Genomic DNA, 6,000 nt, shown 5'->3' on the forward strand with positions numbered 1-6,000 from the left:
CAGCTCCTTCAGTCCTTCCTCTATCCTCCACTGGAGACCCGGTTCTTAGTTCAATGGCTGTCTGCAAGCATCTGACTCTGTATTTGTCAGGATTTGGAAGAGCCTCTCAGGAGAGAGCTATATCAGGCTTCTCTCAGCAAGCACTTCTTGGCATCTGAAATAGTGTCTGGGTTTGATGACAGTTTAGAAGATGCATCCCCAGGTGGGGCAGTCTTTGGATGACCTTTCCTTCAGTCTCTGCTCCACAGATTGTTTGCATATTTCCTTTTGTGAGTATTTTGTTTCCTCTTCTAAGAAGGACTAAAACATCCACACTTTGGTCTTCCTTCTTCATGAGCTTCATGTAGTCTGTGAATTGTATCTTGGGTATTGGGAGCTTTTGGGCTAATATCCACTTATCAGTAAGTGCATACTATGTGTTCATTTATGTGATCGGGTTACCTCACGCAGGATGATATTTTTTAGTTTCGTTCTTTTGCCTAAGAATTTTATGTAGTTATTGCTTTTAATAGCTGAGTAGTATTCCATTGTGTAAATGTACCACATTTTCTGTGTCCATTCCTCTGTTGAAGGACATCTGGTTTCTTTCCAGCTTCTGGCTAGTATAAATAAGGCTGCTATTAATAGAGTGGAGCATTTGTCCTTGTTGTATGTTGGAGCATCTTTTGTGTGTATGCCAAAGAATGGCATAGCTAGGTTCTTAGGTAGTACTGTGTCAAATTTTCTGTGGAAACTCCAGACTGATTTCTAGAGTGGTTGTACCAGTTTGCAATCCCTCCAACAATGGAGGAGAGTCTTTCTTCAGACTCTTGCCAGCATCTGTGTTCACCTGAGTTTTTGATCTTAGCCATTCTGACTTGTATATAGTGGTATCTCAGTGTTGTTATTGATTTGCATTTTCCTGATGACTAAGGATGTTGAATATTTCTTTAGTTGTTTTTCACCATTTCAATAATCCTCAGTTCAGAATTCTTTGTTTAGCTCTGTACCTCATTTTTAATAGGGTTATTTGGTTTTTCGGGAGACTAACTTTTTGAGTTCTTTTTATATATTGTATATTAGCCCTCAATTGGATGTAGGATTGATAATGATCTTTCCCCATCTGTTGGCTGCCATTTTGTACTATTAACAGTATCCTTTGCCTTTGCAATTGCTTTGCAATTTTATGGGGTCCTATTTATGTATTGTTGATCTTAGAGAATAAGCCATTGGTGCTTTGTTCGGGAAACTTTCCCCTGTGCCCAATTCTCGTCCCCACTTTCTCTTCTATTAGATTCAGTGAATCTAATTTTATGTGGATGTTCTTGATCTACTTGGACTTCAGCTTTGTATAAGACAATAATAATGGATCAATTTGCATTCTTCTACATGCGACATCCAGTTGAACCAGCCCCACTTGTGGAAAAGGCTGCCTTTTTATCCACTGGATGGTTTTGTTTTTTTTTTTTTGTTTTTGTTTTTGTCAAAGATCAAGTGACCATAATTGTGTGGGTTCATTTCTGGGTCTTTAGTTCTATTCCATTGATCTATGTGCCTGTCTATGTGCCAATAGCATGCAGTTTTTACCATGGTTGCTCTAATACAGCTTGATTTTAGGTATGGTGATTCCAACAGAAGTTCTTTTATTATTGAGAATAGCTTTTGCTATCCTGGGCGCCTTTTCTTTCTTTCTCTCTTCCTTCCTGTCTTTCTTTCTTTCTTTCTTTCTTTCTTTCTTTCTTTCTTTCTTTCTTTCTTTCTCTCTTTCTTTCTTTCTTTCTTTCTTTCGGTATTTCAAATAGATCCTTCTTACTCTATGAAGAATTGAGTTGGCATTTTGATGAGGACTGCATTGAATATATAGATTGCTTTCAGCCTCTTTAGATTACTTTCTTCAGAGACTTGAAGTTCTTGTAATACATACTTACTTGGTTAGAAGGTATTTTATATTGTTTGTGACTAGTGTGAAGGGTGTCCCTTCCCTTATTTCTTTCTCAGCCTATTTATCCTTTGAGGAAGGCTACTGATTTGTTCGAGTTAGTTTTATACCCAGCCACTTTGCTGAAGTTGTTTATCAGGCTTAGTCATTCTCTGGTGGAACTTTTGGGGTCACTTAAGTATATTATCATATCATCTGCAAATAGTGATATTTTGACTTCTTCCTTCCAATTTGTATCGTTTTGGCTTCCTTTTGTTGTCTGACTGCTCTGGCTAGGACTTTGAGTACTATATTGAATAAGTAGGGAGAGAGTAGGCAGCCTTGTCTCTTCCCTGATTTTAGTGGGGTTTCTTCAAGTTTCTCTCCATTTAGTTTGATGTTGGCTACTGATTTGTTGTATATTGCTTTTACTATGTTTAGGTATGGGTCTTGAATTCCTGATTTTTTCAAGACTTTTACCATGAAATGGTGTTGAATGTTGTCAAATGCTTTCTCAGCATCTAATAAAATGATCATATGGCTTTTTTGGGTTTGTTTATATAGTGGATTACATTGAAGGATTTCCATATACCAAACTATCCCTGCATCCCTGGGATTAAGCCTACTTGATCATGGTGGATGATCATTTTGATGTGTTCTTGGATTCATTTCCTGAGTATTTGAGTACTTTTGTGTTGATATTTATAAGGGAAATTGCCCTGAAGTTCTTTTTATTTGTTGGGTCTTTGTGTGGTTTAGGTAAAAGCATAATTGTGGCTTCATAGAACAAATTGGGCAGTGTTCCTTCTGTTCCTATTTTGTGGAATAATTTCTAGAGTATTTGTATTAGGTCTTCTATGAAGGTCGGTTAGAATTCTGTGCTAAACCCATCTGGTCTTGGGGATTTTTTGTTTGTTATTTTATTGGTTAGGAGTCTTTTAATGAATACTTCTATTTCTTTATGGGTTATGGGACTGTTTCCATGGTTTATCTGCTCATGATTTAACTTTTGTACCTGGTATCTGTCTAGAAAATTGTCCATTTCATCCAGATTTTCTAGTTTTATAGAGTTTAGGTTTTGTTCGTATGATCTAATGATTTTTCTTAAATTTCCTCAGTTTCTCTTGTTAAATTTCCCTTTTCATTCCTGATTTGTTAATTTGAATACTGTCTCTTTGTGCACTGATTAGTCTGGCTAATGGTCTATCTATTTTGATTTTCTCAAAGAACCACGTCCTGGTTTTGTTGATTCTTTGTATAGTTTTTGTTTGTTTCTACTTGGTTGATTTTAGCCCTGAGTTTGATTATTTCCTGCCATCCATTCCTCTTCGGTGTATTTGCTTCTTTTTGTCAAGAGATTTCAGGTTTGTTTTTAAGCTGCTAGTGTATGTTCTCTCTAGTTTCTTTTTGCAGGCTCTCAAAGCTATTAGTTTTCCTCTTAGCACTGCTTTCATTGTGTCCCATAAGTTTGGGTATGTTGTGCCTTCATTTTTATTAAATTCTAAGAAGTCTTTAATTTATTTCTTTATTTCTTCCTTTATCAAATTATTATTGAATAGAGAGTTGTTCAGCTTCCATGTGTGTGTGTGGCTTTCTATTATTTTTGTTGTTATTGAAGACCAGCCTTGTCCGTGGTGACCTGATAGGATGCATGGGATTATTTCAATATTCTTGTATCTGTTCATACCTTTTTTGACCAATTATATTGTTAATTTTGGAGAAAGAACTATGAGGTCCAGAGAACTATATTCTTTGTTTTATGATGAAATCTTCTATATATATCTCTACAAAATTAATTTGGTCCATAGCTTCTCTTAGTTTCACTGTGTCTCTGTTCAGTTTCTGTTTCCATGTTCTGGCCATTGTTGAGAGTGGGGTGTTGAAGTCTTCCACTATTATTGTGTGAGATGCAGGTGTGTGCTTTGAGCTTTAGCAGTGTTACTTTTATGAATGTGGGTGCCCTTGCACTTGGAGCATAAATCTTCACAATTGAGAGTTCATCTTGGTAGGTTTTTTTTTTTTTTGATGAGTATTAAGTGTCCTTTCTTATCTTTTCTGATAACTTTTCGTCGAAAGTCAGTTTTATTCAATATTAGAATGGCTACTCCAGCTTGTTTCTTGGGACCATTTGCTTGGAAAATTCTTTCCCATCCTTTTACTCTGAGGTAGTGTGTGTCTTTGTCAGAGAGGTGCATTTTTTGTATGCTGAGTTCTTTTTAAGTATCCAGTCAGTTTGTCTGTTTATTAGATAATTGTGTCCACTAATGTTAAGGGGTATTGAGGAAAAGCAATTGTTGCTTCCTATTATTTTTGTTGTTAAATGTGGAATTATGTTTGTGTGGCTCTCTTCTTTTGGGATTGTTACAAGAAGATTACTTTCTTTTTTTTCTAGGGTGTAGTTTCCCTCCTTTTGTTGGAGTTTTCCATCTATTATCTTTTGTAGGACTGGATTTGTAGAACGATATTGAGTAAATTTGTTTTTGCCATGGAAGACCTTGGTTTATCTATCTATGTTAATTGATTTTTTGCTGACTATTATAGCCTGGGCTGGCATTTGTGTTCTCTTAGGGGCTTTATGACAGTTGCCCAGGATCTTTATAGTTTTAGAGTCTCTGGTGAGAAGTCTCGTGTAATTCTGATAGGTCTGCCTTTATATGTTAATTGTCCTTTTCCCCTTACTGCTTTTAATATTTTTTCTCTGTTTTGTGCATTTGGTAGTTTCATTATTTTGTGATGAAAGGCGTTTCTTTTCTGGTCCATTTTGAGTTTTGTAGGCCTCTTGTATGTTCATGGTCATATCTTTCTTCAGGTTAGGGAAATTTTCTTCTATAATTTTGTTGAAGATATTTGTCGGCCCTTTGAGTCATGAATCTTCACTCTGTCCTATACCTATTATTCTTAGGTTTGGTCTTTTCATTGTGTTCTGGATTTCTTGAATGTTTTGAGTTAGGAACTTTTTGCTTTCTGTATTTTTTTAGATTGTTCTGTCAGTGTCTTCTATGGTATCTTCTATACTTGAGATTTTCTCTTCTATCTCTTGTATTCTGTAGGCAATGCTTACATCTGTGACTCCTGATGTCTTTCTTAGGTTTGCTATCTCCAGGATTTTCTCCCTTTGTGATTTCTTTATTGTTTCTATTTCTACTTTTAGATCCTGGATGATTTTGTTCAATTCCTTCACCTGTTTGGTTGTATTTTCCTGTATTTCTTTAAGGGATTTATGTGTTTCCTCTTTAAGGGCTTCTACCTGTTTACCTGAGTTCTCCTGTATTTCCTTAAGGGAGTTATTTGTATCCTTCCTAAAGCCCTCTATTACAACCATGAGATGTGATTATAAATCAGAATCTTGCTTATCAAATGTGTTGGGGCATCCAGGGCTTGCTGTGTTGGGAGAACTGGGTCCTGATGATGTTAAGTAGCCTTGGTTTCTTTTACTTATGTTCTTATGCTTGTCTCTCACCACCTGCTGTTAGCTGGTCTTGCTGTTTCTGGTTGTAGCTGATCCCTCCTATGACCCTGTGAACCTATGATGTTTGGTGTGTCAACACTCCTGGGAGACCAGCTTTCTCCAAGCAGGATTTGGTTATGGAGAGATATGGCTCAGGATCAGCTCTAGGATGCAGATGGACACCAGATAGATCCTGTCTCAGTCTACCTCTCAGTTCCTGTGTCCTGTGGCTTCAGGCATGTTCCACTTGGCCAGGTATTGGAGCAGTAGTGGTCGTCTCACAATGTAGCAGCTTTGAAGCCCGCCTTAGAGTGTCTCAAAGCACCAAGTTTGCACTTCTCCTTCTTCCTCATGAAATCAAGATAGATAGCTTGCATCTGTAATTCTCAAAGTTAAGCCTGTCCTCTATTTCTTCAAGGGGATTATTTATGTCCTTCTTAAAATCCTCTATCAAATTCATGAGATGGGATTTTAGATCTGAATTTTGCTTTTCAAGTGTGTTGGGGTATCCAGGGATTGATCTGTTAGGAAAAAGGTTCTGATGTTGCCAACTAGCCTTAGTTCCTGTTGATTATCTTCTTGTGCTTACCCCTCACTATTTGGCTTTGCTGTCTTTGACTGGAGCCTGTTCTTCCTGTGAGCCTCATTGTGTCAG

Source organism: Rattus norvegicus, chromosome 13, assembly GCF_021556685.1.
Source record: "Rattus norvegicus strain SHRSP/BbbUtx chromosome 13, alternate assembly SHRSP_T2T, whole genome shotgun sequence".
NCBI lineage: Eukaryota > Metazoa > Chordata > Mammalia > Rodentia > Muridae > Rattus > Rattus norvegicus.